Here is a 15659-nt window from a genome sequence, read left to right on the forward strand (position 1 = left end):
AAGGAGCATCTTAAAAGGAGGAGAATGGTAGAGAGACGGAGAGGTTCAGGGAGGGAATTCCAGAGCTTAGGGTCTAGGCAGCTGAAGGCACGGCCGCCCAATAAAGGGGTGATTAAAATCGGGGGTGCGCAAGATGCCAGAATTGGAGGAGCGCAGAGATCTCGGAGGGTTGTAGGGCTGGAGGAGGTTACAGAGATAGGGAGGGGCGAAGCCATGGAGGGATTTGAAAACAAGGATGAGAATTTTAAAATCGAGGCGTTGCCGGATCGGGAGCCAATGTAGATCAGCGAGCACAGGGGTGACGGCTGAACGGGACTTGGTGCGAGTTAGGATACGGGAGAGCATTGGAATAGTCACGTCTAGAGATAACAAAGGCATGGATGAGGGTTTCAGCAGCAGATTAGCTGAGGCAGGGGCGGAGACGGGTGATGTTACGGAGGTGGAAGTAGGCGGTCTTGGTGATGGAGCGGACATGTGGCTGGAGGCTCCTCTCTGGGTCAAATAGGATGCCAAGGTTGCGAACAGTCTGGTTCAGCCTCAGACTGTGACCAGGGAGTCAGATAGAGTCAGTGGCTAGGGAATGGCACGGGGACCGAGGACAACAGCTTCAGTCTTCCCAATATTTAGTTGGAGGAAATTTTTGCTCATCCAGTATCCTATCTCAGGGTCAAGTAGGACGCCAAGGTTGCGAATGGGCGTTTGTTTAAAAAGTTCCTGCGCAACATCAAGGAGCAGAAGCAGAAAAAAAATAAGACAAAAGGAGATGGAGTGAGGCAAGCTTCGGCTGAGTTTCTGAGAGATTACACATCGGCAATGGTTGTAAACAACAGTTAAAGTGTAGGAAACATGCACCTGTGCAATGTGTTAATCTGAGGCAAACAAAAGCAATTTTGCTGCAATTTTTCCTTGAGTCAGTTTGGCGCCAATTGGTGCAAAATTATGGCCTGTTTTGTGATCTCAACTGCAGCCCAGATGAATTTCTACCCTGCAGTGCCCATCTGAAGGCACCTACTACTGCCTGGGTACTGCAGTTTGCTCACCGGATGCTACCTTTTCCCCAGTTTAGATTGCCACCTAAACTGGTCTGAAGTGCTGACGTCCATAGAGAAGAACAGGATCCCTCCAGGACGTGCTCAGGCTAATCCACAATATACATCAGATGTAACAAAAGACCAGAAATGGTGGGTCTCCATGGGAGGGAGAATGACTCACTAAATCAAAGATATCTCCTAGAACGCAGGAGATGCAGTCTTCATTGTTTGTTCAATAATGTATGTTGGGCAGTACTTTGTACTGTAGGTTCTCCCTTTAGGCTTTCCTTCTCCTTTAATTAATATTTCAGCAAATATTTGGAGGATGAACAATGGAATATCATAAAAAGTACACTCAACCGAAATACCATAAATAATACAGTTGAATGAATTAGGACCTGCAAATAAAGCTATCCAGCATCAAATATAATGTTGGCCATTGCTAAGACCCTGGCTAGCTTTTAATTATAATACTGCAGCATTGCAAGTTTGCCTCAAGAGATGTGCAAAGGAAGAGCTAAGTGTATAGCCCCAATTTCAACCTGGGGCGAGAGGCGAGTGTGGGGCGAGCGGCAAGACCTGGGCCATTTTAACCCCCGGGCCTTATTAACATCGTCCAGGCCAGACTCTCACCCGAAACTGGCATGAACGATTTTGGGCCAGTTGCCGGGAGCAGGTCAAGTGCGGCAGGAGGTGGCTGGAGCAGACCCGCGGGAACGGTCTCTGGCAGTCAGGTAAGTGCGTGGAGGGGGGGGGCGACGGGCTCCAGACATGATCGGGGTGGGGAGGGAGGGGACCCAGGGGCAGAAAAGGCCCGAAGTCTTTTTGCAGGGCTTGCTCCTTCTGGCCCACAAAAAAAATAAATGTTCAAGTTGACTTACCTGGGCCTCTGCTGGCCCTGGATTCACTTCACAGCAGATTCCCGGTTGGCCCTGTGCGCGACCCCACACGGCCCAGGGTTAAAATCGAATCGCGGTCTGAATGAGGTCACTGGACCACAACTTTTACATTTTAATGAGGCCCTCACCTGCCTGCGGCAAGGACCTCAGACGCTGGCGAAAACACGCCTGTACAAAATGGTGCGTGGCGCGAAGGTGATACTAGAGCTGAGAGGCTATTATTATCAGGAAGGACTGCACAGGCTGGGGCTGTTTTCTCTAGAAAAGAGAAGGCTAAGAGATGACCTGATCGAGGTCATTAAAATTATGAAAGGGTTTGCTAGGATAGACGTAGTGAAGATGTTTCTACTTCTGGGGGAGACCAGAACAAGGTGCTATAAATATAAGATAGTCACTAATAAATCCAATAGGGAATTCATAGAATTACATAGAATTTACAGCACAGAAACAGGCCATTCGGCCCAACATGTCCATGCCTTTTCCCGCCCTTCTACATCTAACCAAATCAACATATCCTTCTATTCCTTTCTCCCTCATGTGTTTATTTAGCAAGTCTTAAATGCATCTATGCTAGTCACGGCAAATTCCACATTCTAACCACTCTCTGGGTAAAAAAGTTTCTCTGAATTTCCTGCTGGATTTATTAGTGACTATCTTATATTTATGGCCCCTAGTTCTGGTCTCCCCTGCAAGTGGAAACATCTTCTCTACGTCTACCCAATCAAACCCTTTCATAATCTTAAAGATCTCCATCAGGTCACCCCTCAGCCTTCTCTTTTCTAGAGAAAACAGCCCCAGCCTGTTCAATCTTTCCTGATAGGTATAACTTCACAGTTCTGGTATCATCCTAGTAAATCTTTTTTGGACCTTCTCCAGTGCCTCTATGGATATGGAGACCAGTACTGTTCACAGTACTCCAAGTCTGGTCTAACCAAGGTTCTTCCTGCTTTTCCATTCTATCCCTCTAGAAATGAACGCCAGTGCTTTGTCTGCTTTTTTTATGGCCTTATTAATCTGCATCGCTACTTTTAGTGATTTGTGTATCTGTACCTCTAGATCCCTCTGCTCCTCTACCCCATTTAGACTCTTATTTTCCAAGGAGTATGTGGCCTCCTTATTCTTCCTACCAAAATGTATCATCTCACACTTATCTATATTGAAATTCATTTGCCAATTACACACCCATTCTGCAAGTTTATTAATGGCTTGCTGTATTTTGTCGCAGTCCTCCTCAGTATTAACTATACCCCCAATTTGGTGTCATATGCAAATTTTGAAATTGGACTTCCAATTCCCCAGTCCAAATTATTTATGTAAATGGTGAACAACAGTGGTCCCAGGACCGATCCTTGTGGAACACCACTTCCCACCTTTTGCCTGTCTGAGTATCTACCTTTAATGCCTACTTTCTCTCTGTTTTGTAGCCAGCTTGCTATCCATTCTACTACTTGTCTCCTGACTCCACATGCTCTGACCTTCGTCATGAGTCTACTATACGGTACCTTACCGAATGCCTTTTGAAAGTTTAAATATATTACATCTACTACATTACCCTTGTCTACCCTTTTGAAATCCGTGCTGACTATTCTTTATAGTCCCATGAGGAGAGATTGAATAGAATGCACCTATATTCTCTGGAGTTGAGAAGAATGAGAGGTGATCTCATTGAAATGTATAAAATTCTTAGAGGGCTTGACAGCGTAAATGCTGAGAGACTGTTTCCCCTGGCTGGAGAGTCTAGAATTGGGGTCATAGTCTCATGATAAGAGGTCAGCCATTTAGGACTGAGATAAGGAAAAGTTTCTTTACTCAGAGGGTTGTGAATCTTTGGAATTCTCTACCCCAGAGAGCTGTGGATGCTCAGTCGTTGAATATATTAAATATTGAGATTGATAGATTTTTGGACATTAAAGGAATCAAGGGATAGGGGGATTGGGCGGGAAAGTGGAGTTGAGGAAGAAGATCAGCCATGATCTTATTGAATGTTGAGCAGTCTCGAGGGGCCGTATGGTCGATTCCTGCTCCTATTTCTTATGTTCTTATGTTTTCAGTTTCTACATGTTTTTCAGCACATCTTTGAGTAAGGATTCCATTATCTTTCCAACCACCGACATTAAGCTAATTGGTCTATAGTTCCCTGGACTTGTTCTATCTCCCTTTTTAAATATAGGAATCACATTAGCTGTCACCAGTCCTCTGGCACTATTCCCTTTTGTAATGAATTTTTATATATATGTAATGGTGCCTCTGCTATCTCTTCCCTAACTTTTTAATATGCAGAAATGCAATCCATCTGGACCAGGGCTTTTATCCTCTCTAAGTTTAACTGAATTCAGAAGAAACTTCTTTACTCAGAGAGTGGTGAGAATGTGAATCTCACCACGACATGGAGTAGTTGAGGTAACTAGCATAGATACAAATAAGGGGAAGCTAAATAAACACATAAGGGTGAAAGGAATAGAAGGATATGTTGATAGGGTGAGATGAAGTAAATAGAGTAGGAGGAGGCTCGTGTGGAGCATAAACCTGCAGACCTAGACCTGTTGGGCCGAATGGCCTGTTTCTATGCTGTAAATTCAATGTAAGAGGACGTGGATCTGGTGAGTAGAACACTGAGCTGATTTTAAACCCGCTGTGTGCTCTGTTATGCTTGGGCAACGGGGGTTAAAACTGGGCCTCATGAGTCGGGGCTCACAAAAAAGAGTGATTTTATTATTTAGATGATTAGATGATTAAAGGATTTGATGGGGTAGATAGAGAGAAACTATTTCCTCTGATGGGGGAGTCCAGAACAAGGGGGCATAACCTTCAAATTAGAGCCAGGCCGTTCAGGGGTGATGTCAGGAAGCACTTCTTCACACAGAGGGGAGTGGAAATCTGGAACTCTCTCCCCCAAAAAAGTTGTTGAGGCTGGGGGTCAATTGAAAATTTCAAAACTGAGATTGATAGATTTTTGTTAGGGAAGGGTATTAAGGGTACAGGACTGAGGCAGGTAAATGGAGTTAAGACAAAGATCAGCCATGATCTAACTGAATGGTGGAAATATATCGACTTGGAAATATATCGCCGTTCCTTCATCATCGCTGGGTCAAAATCCTGGAACTCCCTTCCTAACAGCACTGTGGGCGAACCGTCACCACACGGACTGCAGCGGTTCAAGAAGGCGGCTCACCACCACCTTCTCAAGGGCAATTAGGGATGGGCAATAAATGCTGGCCTCGCCAGCGACGCCCACATCCCATGAACGAATTAAAAAAAAGTCTCGAGGGGCTGAATGGCCTACTCCTGTTCCTATGTTGCTAACTACCAGATTTCACTTGCAGTGATTTCCACCTCAAGCTCCCAGCAGCTCTTACTGGCTCTCTGCTTTATATATTCTAGAGGCTTTATATTACTCAGTCACATGCAGAAACATCAGACACGGACTTTTCAGTATTCCGACACATGTAAATACTTATCGCAACAGACAATAAGACTCAGGAACCCCTTAATTATTTACTTGGGCTATTCGAATTAGTAACGACTAAAATATTGTGGAACTGGAAAACGGCAAAGAGATTTCAATGGAGCATCCTCGAACATCGCCTTGAACTTTAATGGACAGCAATCTGATGAAGGATCCCACCTAAAACATTAACCTATCTTTCCTCTTTCAGATGCTGACCAACCTGTTGTGCATTTATCCCACAACACAAAGCTTGTTACAATATATTAGCGAGTCAGTTAATCGAATACTTACTTATGTAACATGCAAAAACAAGATTCAAACTTTAATAGTTATTTACGATTTATATAGTCGTCCATATGGTGTGCACTTCCTATGTCACTTACTTCCTGTAATACCTTCCCTATATGCTTCCCCCCATCACACTTCATATTTTCCCTTCAACCTTTGTTGATTGACAGCTAATCAGAACTGAAAAGGTAGAGAATGTATGAATCAAAACTGCCAATGAGAAACTACCAAGCATTTATAAAAACAACCAGTCATGAATGACCAGCCAGGAGAACCAACCAATAAAAAGAAAGGAGAAGGTAAACCAATCAAATCACTCAAAACACTTTTTGAAAAAAATGTTCAATGCCAATTTTTCTCAGTAACTGAAATTTCTAATGTCCAAAAAAGGTTTTAAACAAAATAAACGCATTAAAAATTGCACATTACACAATAGCATGCTAAAAATGTACCCAATGAATTACCTTTTTGTTTTTAATACCCTCATTAAAGTTTTTACTTCAAGGCCTCAGCCTATCTCAAAAGCCTAGACTTTGATTGGATATTTTTCCCCAAAACAGTTGAAGGGAATAAACAACTACGACTGGGCATTCTGAGCATGTGCATTTTGCAGCATTTTTCAGTAGGTTTCTCCGAGTTTAAGTAAAAGGTTGTCTCCCCTCATTCTGTGAGGTTTTTTTTGCTTTATCCAAAAGATTTTGAAAGAAACCAGAGATTTAATTTTCAAAGCTTTATTTCAAGCTTAATTTTTGCTTCACATTACCTGTGATTAACAGCATCTATGGTTTCTTTGTTAAAATTTTAAAGCATCAACTTGTCTCAGTGGTAGCACTCTCACCTCTGAGTCAGATGACCATGGGTTCAAGCCCTGCTCCAGAATTTGAGAATATAATCTAGATTGACACTTCAGTGCAGTACTGAAGGATTGCTGCACTGTACAAAGGTAATCAAATATGTACCTCACGTCTGCATCAGGCTGACAAACATCCATTTGCTGTAAAAGTTAAATCGGGCTGAGCCTTCCAGAGGCAGTCTCCTCACGAATCGGACCAAATAAATTAAATAGCAAACTGGAAATATAAGCAGATGCACTTACTCAAAAAGCCAGGATGCACCCTATAGCTGCAGGAACAATCCAATTGTCACCTAGGCCCCGTCTGCCCTCTCAGGTGGACGTAAAAGATTCCATGGCACTATTTCGAAGAAGAGTGGGGGAGTTCTTCCCAGTATCCTGGCCAATATTTATCCCTCAACTAACAACATCACTAAAACAGATTATCTGGTCATTATCACACTGCTGTTTGTGGGACCTTGCTGTGCGCAAATTGGTTGTCCTATATCCTACATTTCCATAGTGACGACATTTCAAAAGTGCGTCATTGGCTGTAAAGCGCTTTGGGACGTCCTGAGGTTATGAAAGGCACTATATAAATGCAAGTTTTTCTTTTCATTAATTGTACCAACCTCTTAGGAACTCACAGAACAAAATGAGAATGTACATAAGATTTCCATTTAAAGGATCAACATATAAATATTCCCAGATACCAATGAACGACATATCTGCTCCTAGGCTTTTGTGTATCTTTAAGTGAAGCTGGTTTTAATCTCAAACGCACCATAACGACAGGACAGAACAAACAAAAAGAAAATGCCCCAGACAACGCTTAGCATTTTGTCACAGTTATTCTGTACAGAATTATAGACTGAATCTGCTGGGCCCTCTTTCGCTGGTCTCATCATCGCTAAGCCTCTACCCATTAATCTGAGGGTACACCAATGAAGTTTCTCCTTTTCTTCTGCTGACTCTCCTTTCTTTTCCCCTTCACTCCTGTGCCACCCATGTTCCGTATCGTCTTCTTCTTCATAGCTGCATTTATCCTTCTCGTCCTCTAATGCCAGTCTGTGCGTTTCCATTTCATGATGTTGCTGGATCTCTTCCATTGCCAGATGACCCAATTCTAATTCTCTGTCCACATCCCTGTGTGATGTTGTGTTCATAACATGTGCCATTAATTGTTATGGTTCGGGCCTTCCCCCAGGGTTTTTGTCTTGTGCTCCGATTGTTTCCATAAGCAGATCGATTCTCCCATGAACCAAAACCCGCCATAAATTGGGCAGAATGGCCAGGATGAACACTTACCTCCTAACTCTACTGGCCACAAGAGGTCACGTGGGATTCCTACCATATTCTCCTGACTCTTTGCAAAGACAGGAAATACCACGCTGTCAGACCAGTGTGTACATAAAACTAGCAGACACATTTGTTCACAGGTTGAACGATACATAGAAGCAATGAGGCATAGCAAGATACTGAGGGTGTGATTTTAACCTAATTCACTGGGCGGGAATCCCACGGGATCGGGTGGAACACCAGTTTTACACCCTGCCAGTATTACTCTCTATTGGCTTCAGTGGAGAGTAAAATCGAGCGGTGTGTAAAACCAATGGTGCACCCAATCTCGTTCGTTTGCCAATGGGCAGTTTGGTTAAAATTGCACCCTGACTGTGCAATAATAAAAACAGAATCAGTTCTCAAGAGATTAAAATACTTTTTTGGGAACAGATTTCATACACAGTTTGATAAACGATGGGGCTTCTGGATGAAACAGTGTTTCGTAGACCCTCACAATGGGATGTTGTACATGGATGACATCAAGTTCCAATCTATGGAGTTTGGATTTCTAGCCAGAGCTAAAGAGAATCCCCCCACCCCCGGATTTAAATAGTCCAAACGACAACAAGTTCTGTGTTTGTTTGATTAGCCCTGATCAAAGTGTGAAATATTACACAGGACACTGATGATCAGTTGTATTAATGTTAACCCAGTCTCACATATCTGCTAATGCTTTGTCCGTGTAAAATTTAATTGTCAACAAACACCCTGTGTCCTGAATGATTTCCAGAACAAACAACATGGCCTGGGTCCCACACCCAATTCATTTTTCAGGGTCCATCTTGAGATTTGGTTAGAGAAGGCAGCTTACATAGAATTACATAGAATTGACAGCACAGAAACAGGGCATTTGGCCCAACAGGTCTATGCCGGTGTTTATGCTCCACACAAGCCATCTCCCACCCCACTTCATCTAACCCTATCAGCATAATCTTCTATTCCTTTCTCCCTCAAGTGTGTATCTAGTTTCCCCTTTAATGAATCTGTGCTATTCACCTCAACTACTCTACATGATAGCGAGTTCCACATTCTAACCACTCTCTGGATAAAGAAGTTCCACTTTAGCTCCAAAGCTGGATGAGAGGAAACACCGAAATTCGCCCTACTTCATCACATGCAGACATACACGATGGGCTCTGTCACCATTCCACAGCCACGAATGGAGACACAAAGACACATGAAGCAGCGAGTAGGCCGGGAGGCTGCTGATGAACGGAAGATGGGCTGCAAGTGGTCCTAGAGCGATATTTGATTGCCATTGGTATATTTAATGAGTGCAATGAACCCATAATTCAGCAAACTCAATGGTACTGAGTAAATTAGGATGATTCTGCTCTCTGAGTACAAAGTAATGTAACATTCCAGTTAATTGGCATGTGTAACGGTGTCAGTGGGCAATATGCAGTACCACCGTTTGATTAGCTGTTGTAAAATATCATGGCAGGGGCTGTAAAATTAACCTTAAAAACATACATAACTCATCTTCAGTGCACATAAGTTGAAAGAGAATCAATACATCACTAAGACGCATAAAATAAAATATCCAATAATGCGTACAGGGTCTGGCTCTTTCCCTGTAACATGCAGTAAAATTAAATTTGCCGATTGGGTGGAGCAGAAGCCATAGAGGAAGTCACCTTTGACATCCTACCTCAGTGTAAATGAGTTGGGAAATTAGAGAAATATAGATCATTAATAACCCTCCTTTCCTCCCACTCCGCAGTTAGGCCAAGAGGGGACATTGCAAATCCTGACCTGGCAATAATATCAGCTTAAACAAGGGCGTTGAGCTATTCCATCTTCCTCAGTACATGTTTCAATAAGTTGTTTCCTTAGCATTTAAATTTGATGACAGAACTTTAAAAAAGTTAAATCTCTGATCCACACAATTCGCTGCTTGAACAGTTGAGATTAGTCCTTTGGTATAATAGGCGCATTCTAAAATAGCACTCATTAAGCAATCAGGCAGCTGAAAGCATTCAATTCCATTAAACACGACCCATTTATTTCAGATTTACCTTGCTCCTTGCCCGTGTCATTTATAGTCACCTTGTGAAATTATACCTGCCAAAAAATAAAAATAGCAGGAGCCAGGAGTCCTCTGTCACTCATCAATACTTCAGGAGATTGGGCGTTGACGCCCCAACACACTGGGCTGGGAACTGGTAGGAAGCAGGTCCCAGTACTCTTCTTTTTCCGCATAAGATCCGTGTTCTCAGCCATACTGTCTGCCGACAAGCCAAACCAAGATCCGGCACTCATCCAGAGAGAGGAAGGAAAAAATATTGGGGACCACAGTCTCAATAGACTACAATGGCAAAATGTAGCGCTGGTGCAAAGCAAATTCACTTCACACGGACACTATTATAGTGTATATATAACCCAAGACAGCCTGTGCCAATAACCTCTTAGTTACAGAGCTTCACTGGGCAGGACTGGAAGCACATCCCCTTCCTATTCTACACTCCTTTTATGAGAATTTTGTACTAATCAAGTTGAGAATGCTTAGGCTTTGGACTGCTAAATCTTCCCTTTCAGGCTCCCACTGTTAGCGTCAAATACCAGGTCTGTAATCCTAAACGGTATTGATTGTCTTGGCGAACTGGTCGACAGGTCAGAGATAGCATAGTTAAATGGAGAGTAAAGTTTCTTCCATGTGTCCCAACCACATACCTCAGCCTCAACCTCAGCAGAGCACATTCTCCATTGACAATTTGCCATTTTTGCCAATTAGTTCCAAGTTAGGGACACTTTTCAACATGGAAATAGGATGAGTCCTTACAAACACAGAAGATACTATTTCATCCCCTCCCATAGCTGGACTTGAATTCATGCCTCTGAGGTGAAAGGCTAGTATCTAATCCATTGCACCAACTATCCCCCTCAGATACTCTCTTAAAGGTGCAGTGACATTAAAATTACAATATTGTGGAGGAAACATCCTGACTTGTGTTTGTTAAGACACTTTCACCAGTTGTGCGACGTTAAATGCATTACTTACTGTCAGGGGTGAACGATGCACGTTGTGTTATGCTGCATCTTAATTTATTGCCAGGAGTAAAGATAAGAGGCCCAGTAAGTGGGTAGCTACAATAATCATACTTTATCACGTAAACAAGAAGGAGAAGAGGTACCTGACCACCTATAAGTTATCAGGCAGAATTATATCAGCAGAAATGATTGGAATCTACAGTACAATTGCTCAGAAAAAAACAAGGGCTTGCTTCCTGGACTATTACTTTAAAATAAGATTTGATAGTAGGACCAGAGGTATAAACCTGCCAGAAATTAATTTAGATCAGGTAACAGAGCTAACTTCTTCCTGAAAGGATGGTGAATGTTTGAAATTATCTGCCAGACAGGGTAGTAGAGATATGGATTTTAGGGTGTTCAAAATACAGTTGCATGCTAGGCTGGGAATTTGGCTCAGTTGGTCACCCCCTTACCTCTGAGTCAGAGGGTTGTGGGTTTGATTGCACTCCTGGAGTTGAACACATAATCTAGGCTGACACTTCAGTGCAGTACTGAGGGAGTACTGTATTGTCGGAATTGCTATTTTTTGGATGAGATAAACTAGGGCCCATTTCTGTCAGTGCTGGTAGAAATAGAAAATCCCATGGCACTATTTAACAAAGAGTAAGGACTTCTCCTGGTTGTCCTGACCAATATTTCTTCCTCCATTAAAAACAATTTAATGGGTCGTTCATTTCATTTGTCATTTGTGGGTCCCTGTTGTGCTCAAATTTGTGTTTGCCTACAAAACAACTGTGACCATACTTCGAAAAGTAACTTATTGGCTGTGAAATGTTTTGGGATGTACTGAGAACATGATAAGGTGCTTTATTACATAGATTTTAGAGCGCAAAACGGGCCATTCGGCCAAACCGGTCGATGTTCCACATGAGCCTCCTCCCACTCTATTAACTACATCTCACCTTATCGACATAATCTTCTATTCCTTTCTCCCTCATGTACTTATCCAACTTCCCCTTGAAAGCATCTATGCTACTCGTATCAACCACTCCACGTGGTAGTGAGTTCCACATTCTCACCACTCTCTGAGTAAAGAAATTTCTGCTGAATCCCTTATTGGATTTATTGGTGACTATCTTCTGTTTACGGCCTATGTTTGGACTCCCCAACAAGTGGAAACGTTTTCTCTATATCTACCCTATCGAGCCCCTTCATAATTTGAAAGACAATTCTATAAATGCAAGTTCTTTCTTTCTGGAAGGGTTAGAATATGAGAACATGACAGCGTTTGCAACCATCTTCAGCCAGAAGTGCCAAGTGGATGATCCATCTCGGCCTCCTCCCGATATCTCCACAATCAATAGAAGCCAGTCTTCAGCCAATTTGATTCACTCCACGTGATATCAAGAAACAGCTGAGTGCATTGGACACAGCAAAGGTTATGGGACCCGACAACATCCCAGCTGTAGTGCTGAAGACTTGTGCTCCAGAACTAGCTGTCTCCCTAGCCAAACTGTTCCAGTACAGCTACAACACTGGCATCTACCCGACAATGTGGAAAATTGCCCACGTATGTCCTGTCCACAAAAAGCAGGACAAATCCAATCCGGCCAATTAACGCCCCATCAGTCTACTCTCAATCATCAGCAAAGGTGTCGTCGACAGTGCTATCAAGCGGCATTTACTCACCAATAACCTGCTCAATGATGCTCAGTTTGGGTTCCGCCAGGACCACTCGGCTCCAGACCTCATTACAGCCTTGGTCCAAACATAGACAAAAAAGCTGAATTCCAGAGGTGAGGTGAGAGTGACTGCCTTTGACATCAAGACAGCATTTGACCAAGTGTGGCACCAAGGAGCCTGAGTAAAATTGAAATCAATGGGAATCAGGGGGAAAACTCTCCAGTGGCTGGAGTCATACCTAGCACAAAGGAAGATGGTAGTGGTTGTTGGAGGCCAATCATCTCAGCCCCAGGACATTGCTGCAGGAGTTCCTCAGGGCAGTGTCCTAGGCCCAACCATCTTCAGCTGCTTCATCAATGACCTTCCCTCCATCATAAGGTCAGAAATGGGGATGTTCGTTGATGATTGTACAGTGTTCAGTTCCATTCGCAACCCCTCAGATAATGAAGCAGTCTGAGCCCGCATGCAACAAGACCTGGACAACATCCAGGCTTGGGCTGATAAGTGGCAAGTAACATTCGCGCCAGACAAGTGCCAGGCAATGACCATCTCCAAAAAGAGAGAGTCTAACCACCTCCCCTTGACATTCAACGGCATTACCATCGCTGAATCCCCCACCATCAACATCCTGGGGGTCACCATTGACCAGAAACTTAACTGGACCAGCCACATAAATACTGTGGCTACAACAGCAGGTCAGAGGCTGGGTATTCTGCGGCGAGTGACTCACCTCCTGACTCCCCAAAGCCTTTCCATCATTTACAAGGCACGTCAGGAGTGTGATGGAATACTCTCCACTTGCCTGGATGAGTGCAGCTCAAGAAGCTCGACACCATCCAGGACAAAGCAACCCATTTGATTGGCATCCCATCCACCACCCTAAACATCGACTCCCTTCACCACCGGCGCACAGTGGCTGCAGTGTGTACCATCCACAGGATGCACTGCAGAAACTCGCCAAGGCTTCTTCAACAGCACCTCCCAAACTTGCAACCTCTACCACCTAGAAGGACAAGGGCAGCAGGCACATGGGAACAACACCACCTGCACGTTCCCCTCCAAGTCACACACCATCCCGACTTGGGAATATATCGCCGTTCCTTCATCGTCGCTGGGTCAAAATCCTGGAACTCCCTTCCTAACAGCACTGTGGGAGAACCTTCACCACACGGACTGCAGCGGTTCAAGAAGGCGGCTCACCACCACCTTCTCAAGGTCAATTAGGGATGGGCAATAAATGCCGGCCTCGCCAGCGACGCCCACTTCCCATGAACAAATTTTTAAAAAGTGATGAGCTTTGCTGCGATGAAGGGTGTCTTCTTGGTGTTGATTTTAATTGCGAGTTCTTGAGAATAGGAGGTGGCCTACATTTGTGGATGGGGGAGGGGGGTGGGAGTGGCGGTGGTGTTAGCCAGGAGGGTGGCAAGATTTGGACCAGAGCTCAATGCTTCAAATCCATCCAACGGGTTGGAGGCGAACAGAAGAGCATAAAAACATAAGAAATAGGAGCCCCTCAAGCCTGCTCCACCATTCAATCAGATCATGGCTGATCTTCGACCTCAACTCCACTTTCCTGCCCAATCCCCATAGCTCTTGATTCCCCTAGAATTCAAAAATCTACCTATCTCATCATTGAATATACTCAGCGACTCAGCATCCACAGCCCTCTGGGGGTAGAGAATTCCAAAGATTCACAGCCCTCTGAGTGAAGAAATTCCTCCTCATCTCAGTCTTAAATGGCCGACCCCTTGTCCTGCGACTATGCCCCCTAGTTCTAGACTCCGTAGCCAGGGGAAACAGCCTCTCATCATCTACCCTGTCAAGCCCCCTCAGAATCTTATATGTTTCAATGAGATCACCTCTCATTCCTCTGAACTCTAGAGCCTATAGGCCCATTCTATTCAACCTTTCCTCATAGGACAACCCTCACATCCCAGGAACCAATCTAGTGAACCTTCGTTGCACCCCCTCTAAGGCAAGTATATCCTTCCTTAGATATGGAGACCAAAACTGTACGCCGTACTCCAAGTGAGATCTCACTAAAGCCCTGTCCAATTGTAGTAGGAGGATGTCACATCTTTAACCACAATCTTCTGAACGTGACAGAAGATGTCATGAAAACAAAAAGGAGAAGATTGCATTAATTTCCCAGGACAGACCATCACCAGCAACTGATTATTCAACTGTTCAGAAGAGTGTGCCCCACTTCCTGGCAGGACGTGTCGATGGGATGATATGGGATGAAATGAGCTTCAGTACAGAATCTGGTAAGGATTTCACCTGGGCTTCTTGACTTAAAGAATATATTATTCAACTATAATGCTGGCATCTATTAACAGCACCGGACAATAGTACTGCATTATGTCCTGCAGTCAGTGTCTGTTAATACATTGACATGCACATCACTGCAGAGGTTGGCATAAAAGCTCTGTGATGCACCAGTAATTCAGGTCCTTCTCTCCACAACTGAACTGGGGCCAACTGGAGTGCAAGAATGCACAGCACAACACACTGTACCACAACCAACACAAACAGGTACAGATGTACCAGGCAGCAGCACAGGTCTTGAGGGGCCTATTGTTTCAGGGATTAAAAACATCACAAGACTTATGGAGACTTTGTTAGGGCCTTTCTCACATAGCCATGTTCCAGTTTCTATCTACTACAGAGCACTGCTAACATCTGCCCAACCAGTCTGGACTGGCAATGTAAATTGGGGCCGATTTTCCACTCTGGGCCCTTGCTAAGGCCCGGGTCTGAGCAGCCTGGTGGGACGATTATGCTCAGTGTTCCTGGCCTGGGTCCTTTGCATAGTCTGGGCAGCTCTCTGGCAGGGCCTTGCGCTAGGACTGAGAGGCAGAAACAGGAATGTAGCTGCAGGCCTGGCTATCGCCATCGGAGCCTTGTGGCTGGTGTTGGAGAGATCCAAAGATCATGCTGGGTGGAGGATGAAACAGAAACTAGCCTTGTGTCTCCTTATTTCTCTATTTGGGTGCTCTATGCGTGCTCACAGTGGAAAGTGATGCAGGAGGGGTGGGAACACAACCTCCCATCTCATTTCCATCCTTAGGTTAGGCCAGTGCCGACTACAGGTGCAGGCAGTTTGGGGACCGCCTCCCCACCCAAGAAAGCCTGGGGAAGCAGTGTGGGAACAGAGACCTGAT

The sequence above is a fragment of the Heptranchias perlo genome, chromosome 11 (genome assembly GCF_035084215.1).
Source record: "Heptranchias perlo isolate sHepPer1 chromosome 11, sHepPer1.hap1, whole genome shotgun sequence".
NCBI lineage: Eukaryota > Metazoa > Chordata > Chondrichthyes > Hexanchiformes > Hexanchidae > Heptranchias > Heptranchias perlo.